This window comes from Protopterus annectens, chromosome 4.part1 (assembly GCF_019279795.1).
Source record: "Protopterus annectens isolate FY-2018-M chromosome 4.part1, PAN1.0, whole genome shotgun sequence".
Taxonomy (NCBI): Eukaryota; Metazoa; Chordata; order Ceratodontiformes; family Protopteridae; genus Protopterus; species Protopterus annectens.
The window spans coordinates 861133483-861150902 of NC_056734.1; the positions used below are offsets into that span (position 1 = coordinate 861133483).

The 17420-nt window shown below is 37.6% G+C and overlaps 1 long non-coding RNA gene across 1 annotated transcript in view; it reads right to left on the bottom strand.

The window, feature by feature from the left end:
• Positions 1–17126, bottom strand: part of LOC122801104 — a 654992-nt gene extending 637866 nt beyond the window's left edge. The window contains exon 1 of the long non-coding RNA XR_006364667.1: positions 16847–17126. This is a non-coding gene — a long non-coding RNA (uncharacterized LOC122801104). The remainder of the gene's footprint in view (positions 1–16846) is intronic.
• Between the last annotated feature and the right edge of the window lie 294 nt (positions 17127–17420).

Genomic DNA, 17420 nt, shown 5'->3' on the forward strand with positions numbered 1-17420 from the left:
AGATATGCCTTTCTTTCCATATTAAACACAAAAGCTCCTGTTTCACTGAACATCAGTGATGGGAGCCAAAAATAAAAAGCAATCCAGTTTAATCGCTCGACATACCAGTTAAAACATATTTAAACTATCAGTTTATCTGTTATGCACTTTTGCTCCTTACAGTTATTGGAATTTCATCAGAACTGAGTTAACTAATTATATGACACCATTTTATAAAGCACTACTACTTCTGGTACCATCCACACCAATATAATGGTACTTCAGGCTATTAAACTGAATTTGCTTTTTATTTTTGGTTCTCCTTCATTGAGATTCAAAGCAACAGGAGTTTTTGTGTCCCGTTTCATATTGCTGTGAGTACATCTTGGAGCCACTTCACCCTTAACTCTCCCAATATCTTGATCATATTTCCCATGACTTCATCTGAATGTGATGTTTTTCCCTGACTTCATTTTCCTTAGTGCCTTTCTTACTTATTCTATGATGGACTCTTCTTTTTTCAGTCTAGGGTGTGCCTGGGGAGTACATCTTCTGTGGAGTTTTCTTCAATCAGAAGTTGCTAGAAGCTCACTCAGACTCTGCCACAACTTGCTGTGAGGGAAAGGTTAGTCTGTTTTTGCTTTCTTGTATTTTATGTTGCTTTATTGCCTTCTTCTATTTTGTATATTTGGATTCATTTTCTTTACAGTGTGTTTTACTTATATTCTGCTTTTAATTGTGTATTTAAACTAGAAAAGAGATCACAGCTGTGTCTTTTGTGAGTCATACAGTTTTAAACGCAACTGTATTTCTAATTCCTTGCCCCTTATGTTAATTAGACCACACATCTCCTTCTCTCTCCTCTTTCATTGGCTATTGTGAGTAAGCACACAATTATCAATTTAGGAAATCACTCCCCTTCAACTATTTAAATTTATTGGCCATCCCACTGTATTCCATAAAACCAGAATATGACGCACCCATCCCTTCCAGTCTATCATGCTCTTTTAAAATTAGTGGCTTTTCACTTAGATAGCTAAAGCTTAAGTTAGCCCCTTCCATATCTAACTGCTTAATGCACACTGCAGCTCTTAGGATATTAACCTATTTTTCCATCTTACCTTTAAAATCTGCAACATCAACTCACCAATTACTGGAAAGCCCACATTCTGCCTCTCAGTAGTCATTTTGGAATTAGTGATTCTGTTTTGCTCCTGATGAGAGAAGGAGCATAGGAACATTATTTCTTGGGGGACAACTGATCATCGGAAATCCTAATAACTGCTTCATAGGTGTCAATTTGGAGTTTGTGCTTACGATCTGCTCCTGATGAGAGAAGCAGCAGAATGCATAGATTTCTGACTCTTTCTGGATGGGAAGTGAGTGTCTCTGCTTGACCTTCCTGACTGGTCTGGTTGCTATTCAAGGCATCCACAAGGAACAACAAGCCTAGAGACCCTTGTATCATCTGGGACAAGACTCTGGATCACCAGTCTGTGGTCTGCTTCTCATCTTGAGATTGATGTTACTGCTTTGCTTCTGGTGAGAGAAGAAGCAAAGGAGCATTGTATCACAGCAGAGTAAAGCTGTGATGAAACCAACACTAGTAATAGTAACACAGTAGCCATTCCGGTGACTCCTTTCTTTCCATCATTCTTGACAGGCTAATTCTTCCTTTTACGGAAATACTGCTTGATTTGCTTCTAACTTCAGGATATCTGCCTCAATACTTCATCCATAAATCATCAGGCTTCACCTAGGAGTTTCCCCCAAGTGTTTGGCAGTGGCCTGTATAACCATAGACACATGGAGTGACATTTTTCCTGTAAAAGCATCATTGAAATTTCACTAATACCTAGTTACACATAGGACAGCTAGTTTGCAGTGACAAGCACTTCCCCAGATTTGGAAACCAGATACTTTGAATTACATTACAATTCTCACTCAAACTGTCTAATCAATAAAAAAGGGCCTATTGCCATGGATATGAACTTTCCCACTATCTCCATTACCAGCTTGGTGGATATGAACATCCTGAGGCAATGTTTACTGACAACTAGTTAATTCTCAAACAAAGTGATATGGTACGTGTGACATGTATTTACACAATTGTCACTGGAGGCAAAGCTCTCACATAAAACACCCCTAATGTTAAAAAGGTTGTCAATAGTACACACGCTGAACCCATCATATACAATTCAAAGCAGACTCATAGACCCACATATGCTGAGGTACTTAAATGTAACTTTCCTAAAGCTCAGAGACCTCGTAGATGAAGTACACATAACAAGCACCCTCAGAAACCATGAATGCGCTCTTTCAAACAACAGCCACATCTTATAAAGCCTCTACTTCTAAGCCCATAAGGCAAGCCACCACAGAATGTTCTACTTATTTAGAAATGCCATTGTGAAACACATTGATGCCCCTCTCACCAGGATGAGTAAGGAGAAAGTCACAATTAGTTGCTTAGCAGGGGTCAGGACCCAATGCATTATGAATGAGCTCAAGTCACTGAACCACAAGTTGACTCAGTCATAGTCCATGTTGGTGTTTATGACTTGAGACATACTTCCCTAGACTATATGAAGGGAGACATCATGGAGCTTAGCATTAAGCAGTATTTTACCTTCTCCAAGGATGATGCCACAATACGAACAAAAGATGATTGAATTTAATAATTGGCTTAATTTCTGGTGTCATTCTTAGGGGATGCAATATTTGTCAGCTTGGAATGATACAGTCAGCAGACCACACTGCTTTGCCAGGGATGGTCTGCACCTCTCCCCTCTAGGCTTTTGAATATTAGCTAAAACATTGTTCTTCCCCATAGTGGCTTTTTTTAGGCAATGCCAAACTGAAAGTACTTCCAACATAGCAAATCAAAACCAAGAAAATCTAAAGGTATTACTGCTCAATGCTAGGAGTCTAAATAAAAAACTCCACTCCCTAGAAACTCTCTTCATCCCAGAGAATGCTGACATTTGTGTGGTCACTGAGACATGGTTTAAATCCAGAGGAGAGCACACTAATAGTGCAAGGTTATAATATCTTCATCACATTTAGACTAGATAGTACACAGACAGGAACTAAAGGTGGAGGTGTCTCGATTTACATCAGAAATAAACATACATCAAGACTGGTCAGACAGGACAATGTAACTGAACTTCTCCATGTTCAAATCATCATAGGCAAAATTCAATGCCACTTCTTGCAAGCTATACCTCCCCCTCTATGACCCAGGAAACTCACATCATGTATTTAAACTTATTGAAAACACTCATCAAACAGCTCAATACCATATTTATAGTTGACTTTAATTACCTCACTGTTAAGTATGATTTGTGTATGGAACCAAATGTACAGGCACAGAGATTCCTTATTTTTTAAAACACAAACTCCCTGGCACAGATTGTCAATACACCAACCAGGGGTGCAACCATACCGTATCTGGTCCTTAATAATATGGGAGAGTGCTGCACACCCACTAATGTAATGTCTTCTCTGGAAAGACCAGATGAATAAATGGTCTCCTTTGAAGTAAAAATAAAACCTGGAACCCCAGCTAACTCTGGTATATTCAGGAACTACTCTAAGGATAACTTCTTACTATTAAGTGATATCCTGGCAACATTTCAAGCCTCCATAAACACTGAGAGCACTGCTGCCTATGCAGAACTGTTCGCAGAAACCCTATACAAGCATGTTAGTAGCTGAAAAGAGACAGCTGCACCCATCAGGTAGAAATACAGAGCTAAATCAAAAAACAAGCCACCCTGGTGGAATTGCAGTAAATATGCTGTATAACAGAAGGAAGAAAATCATGGCAAAAATTAGGAGGTGCAGCACCCAGCAGGATTAAAGCACTTTCATCAAACTAAACAAACAACTCAGAGCACAAATAAAGTCTACCAAAGCCAATTTTGACATAAGTTTGGCCTCCCAGGCCAAGGGTAACTACAAGGCATTCTATAGCTATGTCCACAACATCAAAGGCAATGCACAATTGTGTGCAGAGCTCATTGTAAATGGAGTCACCTATACTGAGCCAGAAGATATAGCAAACCAACTTGAAGACAAATTCAGCTCCAACTTTACTCCACTGTCCCATCAACCTTCCCTCAGGAAATGCCATCAAATATAACTCTCCTGCTCTCCGTTTTAACAACAGAAGAAACAAATAAAAACCAGAAATAAGAACAATGACCAGCACTCGACTCTGTAAAACACCATCAACCAACCACAAATTAATTGACCTAGGTTTCGTCTTTATTCAGATTTATTCAGAATAATACTAAACAATTCAAACCATCCAAGCTTAAATAACAGGCAAATCATGACATCATTACCTAATTAATTAATTAACATCCATCTTACTTAAAGTAAACTGAACACACTCAAACAATGTTAAAAAAACTGAATTATGAAATAAAAAACAAATAATAGCAATATATATTAATTACACAAGACATACAATAAAACATACGATAAAAAGATGCAATAAAAACAATGATTTGTAATCCCATTACCCAAGAATATGCTTTAATTTTAAAATTGGGGCAATACTAATGTGGTCATTGATGCCAGGACAAATCATGGCATTCAACCTTAATTGCCACCTCATTTCACTAATATCAAGATGAAGGTCTAGGACATTACCCTGTACATCCCTAACAATTTGTTGTATCACACAAAATTTAAATTCATGCCCACCATGCAACTCAATGTGTCTATACAAGGCATTTGTTTTTTTCTTTAGCCTTATATCTGACATATGTTTGATAATTCTGTCTCTAAAGGCTCTACTGGTTTTACCAACATAGTATGCTGGACATTGACCACATTGTGACAAATACACCACATTTTTAGTGTAACAGTCAAAATGTCCATATAGCCTAATAGAAACACCAGCCACATTCAACTTAGAATTCGTTGGCAATACGAGATGACACACACTACATCTACCACATTTAAAATTTCCAATATGCCTACCAGTTGGGTTAAAAGAACTATCACCCTTCTCTAATAATTGCTTAAATGATCTTGCCTTCCTGAATACACATTTAGGAAGGCTACTCAACTTTTCCCATACCAAATTATCAAGCCTAAGTAACTTCCAATTATTAAAAACTATATCCCTGATGTTAGGTGCATCAAACGAATATGTAGTAATGAAGCAAATGCCACATTCCTGGCCCCCCTTATCAGCATTGGTCATAGTTGCTTTGTTCCCTCCATGTTTAACATTAGCTATATCACCGTTATCCTCTACACCCCTAATTATAGGTTCATTACTCATTCTACCCTTTAATAGCAACCAATACGTACCATCAACTCTCTTTCGCTTTACCTCCTCTGCTATGACCTTACACATACCTTCAGGATAACCTCTCCTAATGAACATACTCATAATAAAATCTACCTCCCTCAAAAATTCCAATTCATCACTAACCATTCTGGTAGCCCTGACCATCTGGCCTTTAACAATTGCTTTTTTCTGGTGGTCAGGGTGCCAGCTAGAATAACTAAGATATGAATTGGAAAAAGTGGCTTTCCTGTGGATGGTAGATATTAGGGCATGCTCAATGGGATCTATTTTCAAATTAACATCAAAATATGTAATCCCCTGTTTACTGAAGGTATGGGTGAACTTCAAGAAGTACACTGTGTCATTGATATACTCTAGGAAACAATTAACATCTTCGACACTACCTTCCCATAGTATAAACAAATCATCTAAAAAACGGGTGTAGTGTCGAATCTTGGACTTAAACCTGCTTGCAAAAACATATTCCTGCTCCCAAAACGACATAATATAATTTGCATAAATGGGGGCGCAAGCCGCCCCCATAGCAACACCTGTGACTTGCTTAAAATAATGTCCCTCAAAGAAGATGAAATTGTTATTTAAAACTGTCTCCATCAAGGTGACAAGCACATTTATACGATCCTGATCATACAGTCCAGTTTTGAGAAGCTGCCGCTCTAACCATTCTAATCCTATGTCATTAGGTATAACAGAAAAAAGATTGACGACATCAATAGCATGGAAATTATCAGTAATGGCATAGGAAACCTACAGACACTGTACACACCCAAGTTTGGTTTCATTAAGGGTAGGCCATGCCTATTCAACCTGGTGGACTTATTGAGAAGGTCTTCAAAGCAATGGATGAGGTCAAAATGGTTCACACTTACTATCTTGATGTGGCCAAAGCATTTGACACACCCACCCACTCGGGCATTGTTAACAAACATAAGGGGTTTGGTACAAATCCATATGTCACCCAATGGATACCCAGCTGGCTCACAGAGAGGACCCATGAAGTTAGAATTGGGGAGTCCACCTCTACAAGGAGGCAAGTCATAAGTGGAGTCCATCAAGGACTTCTCTGAAGTCAAGGCCAACTTCGATGCTCTGGGTGACTAAATTTGCAGATGAATGCAAATTAGAAGCTGTCATTGAATCGCCCACTGACACAAATGTTCTCCAGGAAGGGCTGACATAGGCTAACAAATGGTGCCAGAGCCATGGACTAAAACTAAATGCCAAGAAATGCATAATGATATCCTTCAGGAAGTCACCCACCCCTGGAAACTATCATATTGACAACACACCCCTCAGAGTTGACCCAGAAGTAAGGGACTTAGGGACACACATCAAGAGTAATCTAGAATTTGACCATAACGTGTCTACAGTAGTGAGGAAACCATTGTATGTTGTGCAACTTATAAACAATGGTATGGCATCAAGGTCCAAAGAAGTCATTGTTCCACTGTATTTAACATTCATCAGACCTATCACTGAGTACAGTGCCCATTTGGTAGGTACGTAAACAGGCATATACAACAACAGAAAGGTCCACAGAGGTTCCTCACTAAACCAATTTGGGGCATAAGTAACATGTCCTGTGCACACCACCTCACGGAGCTATCCCTCTATTCTGTCTCCTACAGACTGCTGAGGGGAGAGCAATGCCTGGCATACAAGACATTGTCTGACCCCACTCTGATGGACCTCCTGCATATCCACAAAGCACACAGCATTAGAATTGCCAGATCTAAAGACTAAATCCTTGCCTGTGATATAAATAGGGCCTGCTGGAGAGACAGGTGTGTATCCCAGAGACTACACCCTTCTCTGGAATAGGTTCCCCATCCATGTGAAGTGGAGCTCCTCCCTAACCCAGTTCAAGTGTAATTTGGACAATTGGATGTGGAACAGGAAAGTCATCCCTGGTTTGGCACCTTTACCTCTAATGGACACAACCAGCCCATAAATGGCTCATCACCCAGGCCCCTGCTTGTAAATGTTTCACCTCCCAAGCCCCTGCTTGCACTTATCAAGGGAACCAAATGCTATCAGAGATTTGGGATGCATGGATAGGCTTAAAAAGGCCCCTTGTGGTTGTTAGCCTAGTACAAATGTATGAATCTATGAACCCAAGTACTCCTTCCATCTGCCTTTGACGTCCTGTGGACTGGTGAGCGGGTTGTTGCTGACATCCCTTATGAAGGGTGTCTGACTATTTTCTTTATCTTTCTCTCTTTGCCTTGAAACAAGCCCAATATGGTTTCTTTGTGCCATTTACTGAGCCACTTTCCAGGAAATGGTAGAGTATGCCTCATTCTTTGCTATTGCAACTGTTCTCTTATCCACTTTGTTAGCAACCCAGTACTCTTTCATAGCCTGGTCCATCCTTTTATCTTTCATTTTTCTTACACTCGTTTTTTTTCTTTCTTTTGATGATATCCTGGATTTCTGAATTCCACCCCCAGCTTTTTTTACGTACCTTATTTCCATACATGACTTGGTTGTATAGCTGTTTTATAGTGTTTAAACATGCTGTTTTGAAGTGCTGCCTTTCCTCTTCATCTCCATGAAATTGATCTTCCTGACCTGCTAGAGCCCTTAGTATTTCCTTGAACCATTATGCTTTCTCTCCAGTCCACTTCCAGGTCTTCAGCCTACTCTCTGTTGACATTAAAGCCATCTCTGACCACTCCCTGCAGATGATTGTGGCAGCCAGTGGTTTATGCAGCAGTCTGGCTGTTTTACTGTGGATAACTTTGAAATTGCTTATTCTACCCCAGTACCCTTTCCTAACTATGTGAAAGTCTACCTGAGGTGCCTGCTGGCTACTCTTGTATGTGATCGTGTGACTGTTTCTCTTGCAGACCCATGTGCTGGCCACCATCAAGCTATTTGCAAGACAAAAGTAAAAAATGGGCTCTCCTTCTTAATTCCTGTTGCCACAGCGATGTGGACTCAGGAAATCATGTTCTGTCTATCCCTATACATGGACTCAGGTCTCCCATCATCAACAACTCTTTGTCCTGCCTTATCTGTTAGGTTCAGCAACTGCTGCCTGAATGTAATGTTTTCCTTCCCATCGCAACCCTGCTGTGGGGCACAGCCTGAGATTATAAACAATGCTCTATCCTTATAGTGGAGTCTAATTGCCATGAGTCTATCACTAATTTTGATGATATCCCTCATTGTCTTCTGAAGCCTCTCCCACACCACAATTCCCCCTCCATTTCTAGTCTTTCTTCCTACAATCCAACTGTCTTTGGTGCACTGCCCTTCCATCTAGCCTTCTGGATATAGATGTTGGCCAGACTCCTCATTACCATCATGTCACCTATGTCCAAGCTGCATCCTGTCAGTGAACCTATATTGAGTATGCCACCCCTGCCATTGTTTAACAATTGCTTTTCCAAAATATTTGGGGTCTGGTTTTACAATATAACCCATTATAAGGTCTAGTAGCATGTGATCCTGCCAGGCTGTTAATGCTCTAATATGTATTGTACAGTCATTGCTTTGAAGGTGTTCTGCATGCTGCACTGCAGGTGATAAAAGTCATGTGTCTTTGTCTTGTAAAGGCTAAAAAATGACAAAGGAAACATGTAGACCTCTAATAAATATAGGAACATGAGTGCCAGTCCATTGGTAAGTAAAGCATGTGATCAAATATAAATTATCATTCCACTGGAAAACATCAGTCTCTCTCCCCAATATACTGTATCCAACACTGTGGTGGTGGTGCTGAGGGGGGGGGGGGGTATTCAGAAGAATGTAGCACACTGCACAGTCTTGTTTCAAGCAGGATTGTTCAGTATTTCATTAGTGAATAATTCAAGGACTTTTCCAGTGCTGCAGAGTATAAAGGCTCAAGCAAGAGGCACTCCAGCAGTGTTGCAAGCTATCACTTCATGCAAATGTGCCAGTCCCAGAGCACAAATGCTGTAAACTGTCCATATGCTGTGCCCTGGAGCTGTACACTGTGCTCATAATAATGCTGTAGATTGAGTCAAAAGCAGCAAACTCTAGCACACTAATTCTAGATTACAGTAGTGAAATTATAGATTTTTTTTTACAGTGTACCTACATCACTCACCATCTGAAATTAGCATTTCCACGGATCTGCCACAGATATGATTTTCAGTTTTAGCAGAGTGTTCCTCATAGTTATTTTGTGCTGCTAGAGTTATTCCATATTTTTCATCTCCTTTAACTTATTCTCTGTGGTTTATTGAAAAAAATATATTCTAAAGATCAAAGTATTCAGGCAGGCATTCAGCCACTTCTGTTCTAGTTTCTATCTTGCTGTCATCTTACTTGCCATTCTTGGTCAGTTGGATTACACTTTGCAAGCTATACAGAGTTACTAAAATAAAAGAAGCTATGTTGTAAGCAAACTTTTATAAAAACACATACTTAGTTTTTCAGTGGACATTTTCCTTAGCTATACCATTGTCCAGAAGAATTAACAAATTGCAAAGATCTTGAACTCACCTCAAACAGTGTTCTGAACTCTTAAAACCAGAAAGCAAATCAAGACAGAAAACTAGTCAAAATGTCTCAGTTTTAAGCCTGGTAACTTCCACAAGCAAAACAAAAGTATCAGCAAAACAACAACCTTATCTGGTCAGACAGATCCCCTTAAAAACATTGAATCTCCACAATACTGAATCTGAATTCATTGAGACGACTTTGCAGAATTTTCAGTATATCAAACTCCTGGAATAACAAAAACTAACCTCTGGAAAAGAATCACTTGACCACCAGGAAAAAACAACAAACAGAAAGATTGCAATATAGGCTGCTTACTTAAACTTAGAAGTCTGAATCGTAGTTAAATGATTCAAGTATTTACACTACTTGGAGCACAGTATATATGACTTTTTATGTTTAACACATGTGACACACTTTCACACACACTTTTCTACATATTACCCATTATAGTTGGTATAAACTTTTTCATACTTAGGTTTTTACAGCTATTTGTATTTAAGGTTTATTTCTTTGTATAGTTCATCCCGACCCTTTTGTAACAGGTTTATTTTGTTACAGTTTTAGATTTTACAATTTTAGTGATTTTAGTACCGAATTAACTAGTTTTGGAAAAATCTTTGTTCTGAACTGTAATTTTATTATAATACTAGTGGTAGGATATCTGACTTGGTATCAAGAGAATGTGATATGTTTCAACTTTACAGGATGTTAAAGTACTGGAAAAACACCAATGAAATACTACACAATTTCACTAGTTAACCTGAGCATAACCTGACTTTAAGGATATGTTTATATGGTTTTTACAGAACATATATTACATTATTTTTATATAGATATATATATTTCTTGAGAGACAAGTATAAACACTTTCACTTTATGTATTAAATACTTGTGTTTTGCTTGCTGTTGTCAGCTGTGGAAGTAGCAATACTTGGTTGGTTTTTAACATGACGGGTTCTTTAACTTAATGATCTTTGTTAATTGACACTCTCAATGAATATATTAGTGACGTGAGAGTATAAATATGTTAATGTAATTAGCTTTTTTTAGTCTGAGGAAGTTGCTCAAACTTGGGCGACGAAAAGCGCTTCACGTGTATTTTATTAAATTTGAGGTTTGTCTTCAGTGGTGTGTTGGATCGACTTTTTGATAACCTTATCTGGTCAGACAGATCCCCTTAAAAACATTGAATCCCCACAATACTGAATCTGAATTCATTGAGACGACTTTGCAGAATTTTCAGTATATCAAACTCCTGGAATAACAAAAACTAACCTCTGGAAAAGAATCACTTGACCACCAGGAAAAAACAACAAACAGAAAGACAAGAAAATCCTCCAAGTGGGTGGCTTCACCAACCATACCCCTGCTAACTAAATATACCAACTCCGAGACTGCAAAACAATGGAGAAAGGGCAAGTTTCACTGTGGTGGACAAGTGATTCTTTTCCCGGGGTTAGTGTTTGTTGTTCCGGGAGTTCGATATAATGAAGATTCGGCAAAGTTATCTCGATGAATTCAGATTTGATATTGTGGAGATTTGATGTTTTGGAGGGGATGCAGTCAGACCTATTGCTACTAATGTTATACATAGGAACATAACATAAGAAGGAGGACATTACTGTGTAATACCATCCCTCCTGATGGTACATTAAAACCTGAGGTAGCAAAGAAATGTATTCTGGTGGTATATTGGTGTAGCTCTTAGCTGATTCTCTATGTCAATATATAGCTGCTGGATTCCTTGCATGCTGAGTTTGCATGTTATTCTTACGTATACATGACTTCATTCAAGATACTGCAGTATCCTTTCACATCTTGAAGATACGCTATAGGTCAAGATGTGATTCTCTAAACTTCTAATAAATGCCTGGGCATTGTATGCATTAGTGTGTTTGTATGTAGAAACCAACAGTGTCTGGTGCCCTGTGTCTCATTAGATTAATTGTTGCATGCATATCTGTGATACATTACTACAGTGTTCTAAATACTGCAGAAAAAGAATCACATTTTGTAAACTGCACTTGAGTCACTCTGCTTCCTTTTCACTTACAGTGTGATCTGCAGACAGAAAGACTTAAAGAAATGAGCAACTTAGAAATCAGTTATAATGACAGATAATTTCACAGTTGTACATCATGTTGACTTTAAACTCGCTTACATAAATATGTTTTGTCATTATGGGCTTTAAATGCACATGCAGTCTATTCACTGACTATGTATTGCGCATTTTCATATACGGTACAGGACCTCTTCCCAAAAGTGTGGTACAATTAAGGCTATAAGCCGCAGTTCTCTGCATGCAGGGTTTGATTCCCTCAGCCCTTGTTTGCCTACTGTGTGACCATGATCTTATCACTTAACCAGACATTGCTCCTGGGTTGCCCCTGAAAAGGGACCATGTGTTCAATGGGCCTGTCTGCTTACCAAATGGGTATTATTACATATCAGAGTATCCTAATAATAAAGATCATCTTATAGGCTAAGTGTTTAGCACAGTGATGCGAGTGGCATTATTGCCTTACAGCCACTGGTTTTCTGGTTTGATTCTGAGCTGAGGTACCTTCTGTGTAGAGTTTACATGTCATTCATGTGTGTTTTCGTCTTGTTGCCTGTCCCCCTTCCCTTGCAAAGACAAGCAGTAGGAAGTCAGGCAAAATTAAATCTTCCCCCACATTTGTTTTTGTGTAAGAAGGCCTGACAATCAACTTCTGTTCCATATTGTCTTTTAAACTCTGTGGGTGGGTTCACTAAAGAATTCCATGCAGCACATAAACATGGATGGATGAGACAGCATATGCAAACAATTTTAAAATGGCTCTTTTTAAAAGGTGTTGCTCACAATGTGATAGGTAAACTTCCTTTATGGAAACAAAAGTAGGGGGAGCATTACTATTAAGGGCAAAATTACTACTGAACAAATGCCTTTGTTGCAGTGTTTACTATAAAGTAATGTTTAGCCTTGTGTAATGATGCCAGTATCATAGGTAATATATATACAAATATATATATATATATATATATATATATATATATATATATATATATATACACACACACACACACACACACACGCACGCACGCACGCACACACACACACACACACACACACACACATATATATATATATATACACACACACACACACACACACACACACACACACACACACACACACACACACACACACACACACACACATAAATAAGATCATGTTTTACACCTGGTTCTGTATTTGTATCATACCAACATTATACTGTTTAATTATAAAACAATGCTTAATTAATCTAAGTGTAAATATGAAGTTGATATAAGAATTTCTGCTCATTATCTTTCTGGTCAAAAAAAATGTTTGGTGCCTGTGTCCCTAAATCTGGCTAAAACTATCCTGACAACAGCCATAATTTACCAGTTAACAAACAAATAATTGAATGTGTGATGTAAGACTCGGTATTGCTTTCAAAATGTGGTACACGCTGACAGACACTAAATAAATGAAAAAAATAGAGAAAGGATGTCCATTACCATGGTCAACAGAATGCTATTCAGAGCTAAAAGGACATCAATCTCCATAATGCAACTCATAGCACAGAACTATTAACAGGGAGGGAAAGACACATCTACTAATGGAAATATGGTGGACATCCAATTTACTGGCACAGATGTTAGAAATACAAATGGCATAGAAAAAGACAGACCCTTAGCAAGGTTTAGTTTGAATATGAGTTTTGTAAAAACAAGAAATAGCATGTCTCCTCATCATTCTGAATAAGAAACTTAGGGGACTAGTTAAGTCCATCATCTCCACATTTTATATAAAAATAGCCTTCCAAGCTAAGGCCAACCTTTCTTTGTCTATGCCCACAACCTTAAAGGCATCACACAACAAAGTAAGAAAGTTTGAAATTATAAACTGTTATATATCCTTTAGTTAAACACATATTGAAAGGTGAGTACCATACCTTAGTACTGAAATACTGAAGGCAGTGAGTACCATACCCTAGTATTGAAATACTGAAGTTATTGAGTACCATACCCTAATACTGAAATACTGAAAGTAGAGTCTTCTGTGGTACCTCTAGTGCAGAAGTGACCTCCTGTGGCCCACATGTAATTGTCAGTCATTTAACAAGAGATGTGGCCTCTCTTCTCTGCGTAAAACATCTACAACGCTTATAAGTTAAACTCCTTACACTCTTACACCCTTACTTCTGAACGAATGGATCATAATATGAAACATAGATAGTCTGAACAATTCAGACTTCATTTCATGCCAGGTCTCTGTTTTCTACTGACTACTCTGTCAGGTACGATTTATGGAGTATAAATGTGGGAACAGCCTGTTGGCATACTGCCAAGAGAACTTCTACATTGTTTAGGTAGGTGATGTGTCTTTTATTCCAACAGTAGGTTTACGCTGATACAAAGTAAGACAGGAGGGTGAAAACTCACACATTTCATATGGTCTTGGAAAGAAATTACTGCACATTCAAACGATAATTATATTTTAACATGACATTGATTAAACAGTATTCAAAATTTGTGGTTTTAATAAAAAGCAAATGTTAAACCATTTCAAAGATTAGAGATCCTTTCCTAGGTTTCTGCTAGGAATATTATAAAGTTGCACTAATCCTCAGTATGAGATTAGGCAGTGCTCTCAGACTCCTGAGTTTGTGTTAATGTACTCATTTAAATGTAAATTTAAACTTCCTACATTTCTTTTGTAAGATGGCACTTTTTCTAAACTGAGGCCTTATCAGTAGGATAAGAAACTAACTCAGTTTTATCCCATTAAAACTGCTTTACAGTGCAGCAGTCTTTATTCCTATAATACAGATACTGAACTCTTGATGATAAGTTCACATGGCCGCAGTCTCCGGTCAGTGTGACAAACTGATAGGCTTCAGTTTAATCTCAAGTGATTTATTAAACACTGACAATAAACCTTCAAGTGATCCATGAATGTGGAAGCATCATCTGTTTATTTTCAACCATGTTTTTGGGTAAAAAAAAATCATAATTAAAAAAATAAGTAAATTAGTGCTAAATGTTATGAATATAGGTTGCCTCTAGAATCATAGAATGAAAGCAAGGCAAACCTGCATGGTACCCTTTTTATTTCTTGAACAGTCTGCAATGTTAAATTATTCTTGGCCCTCCAGAATTTGCCTTATGCCTATTTCAGGCATTCTTGAATCTTCAGTTTTTAGTACATCTTCAGGAAGATTACTGAACACTTCTAGCTATATCTATGTAGTGTGTTTCTTCACTAGTTTTACTTTCTATTTGCTGTCTCTTCTAGATGTCCTTTTATTCTCCTGTTTCACTTTTATAAAATATACTGTGGGATAAAGTTATGTAATTATGTTAGTTTCTTTAAGAAGTTATGGCTGCTTTCCTCAGAGTGTGTATATATATATATATATATATATATATATATATATATATATATATATATATATATATATATTTATCCTGAGGGTTCTAATTCAGAAGATTAATATTTTTGCCCTTTCCTAAAAATACTACTGTTTGATATCCATGTTAACTTCAGGACTTGGTTGAATACTTTAAACAATTTAAATAATTTCACCAAAAGTCTCTGATGGGACAAAATTGTTTTTTTTTTCCACTGGTTATTGTCACTGTTAAGGACAAACCATGCTACCAACCTTTCTTTCTAGTTAGATATTTATTTTATCAAATAGTTATTGAGTGACTGTTTATTTGCTTGTTTGTTTTCTTGTTTATTGGGAGTGTGGGTTTATTCGTAGGGCCACATTTCAGCAAAGGATCACATATGCTTAAGGACACCTATTTAGTTATATTTCACAGTTTTTACATGCTTTTTGTACAGAGATTAATTAATATAGAAAATATTATATGTAATTAACAAAATATTAGCAGTGATTGAAAACTTTGAAGTACAGTACAAAAATAATCCTAATAGTAATACAATGAACAAGCAATAATGTCTGACAGAGTGGCCATTATTGGTTAAATAATGATCTGCCCAGGGCTGTTACTACACCTGGTGCTTCTATAGGAGGGCCTCTCCACCCACCCTGGAGGGCATTTTTACATTGTTAAATTGTTTCACATGTTTTATTTTTAGTACTTATATTTTTTTTATATATTTTTGATGTAAAATAGTTCCTCTGCCTAATATTTCAAACATGCTGTAGCATATGCTACTGATATTGGAGGGATTATTTTACATCTAAAACATAAGACGTGTAAACATGTAATGTACACACACACACACACACACACACACACACACACACACACACACACACACACACACACACACACACACACACACACACACACTTGCATACATTACTTTTTCTTTTGCTTGCTTTTTATGCATACTAAACTACAAAGCCATGCTTAGGGAGTGTAAAAAATTGCATCTGTTTGTTGTTTTTTCAGACTAGGCTTCCAGGCAACTTAATATGCTGCCATGGAGCAGATGACTTGTTTTTACTGAGATTTTTTGTACATTAACACCCTGTTGCAGAGCATTAGTTGTCCAATAGAGCATTTGTGTACATCTCACTTATTATCGAATGTGAAAGAGCACACATGCTACCAACAAATGACTTTCTACTGCTGCCATAAATATAAAACAATGCATCAAATGGAAAACACTTCTGTTTTCTTTGCTAAAAGTCAGACTGCTCAAGATCACATCTAAATGGACAAATTACAAACACATACGCACAAATGCAAAAAAAAAACCTCTGCTTGGGCACTATTAGAATCATAGAAGTAAAAATATTTTATTAGTTCTCATAAGGGATTCAAACTTGAAATATTCAGCATAACATGCTGGTATCACTTCTGCTGGGCCAGCAAGAACCTCTGAAATGCTCCTATGAGGTTTAGCTGTTCCTCCTGATATTAACCACCTAGTTTTCCTCTCCCTGCCCTGCAGTTCATAAGCAGACAAAACATTTGCTGTATTGGCTTTCTACATATATATTCAATGAACGTACATTAACAGGAAAGCACAGGTTGCATTCTCATTGAATACAGGAATTATTCCTTCTCACCTACCTGCTTTGTTCCACATAGCAGTACATTGTGGCATGCAAACCTCTAGGTCAGAATTATATTTTGCATATAAATGAAGACAGATCCATGTTTCTTTTTTTCCTGAATTGACGTTTGCGATTAGATGCATTCATTAACTCATTACCATACCTCTGACTTTTGTTTTATTTTTAATTACACTACATTCAGTTACTTCATTTATATTTTGCACATAGTTACACCATTTTCATTTGATCAAGAAAGGAAAAAAAAATCTTCTCAGTAAGATATTAAAGGTGTGGCATCATGCTCAAAACAGCATTCTACCCTTTCATTAAATGTTGTCACTTCTTTTTAAACGAAGCTCAAAAACAGTTCCTGGCTGCTCTGATAATTATACTTTACTCCTATTCTGAGAACAGAAACAAATTCCTGCTGATTGAGTAATGTCTTGGCTAATTTCCCTAGAACGAATACTGGCAACCTATTCCCTCCCAATTAAAGCCTGGAGAAGAAGCTCATTTTGATTGCATTAGACAGTGTTGGATTAAGGGACCCCTTATCACATCCATCCCCTTTATCTATATGACTTACAGTC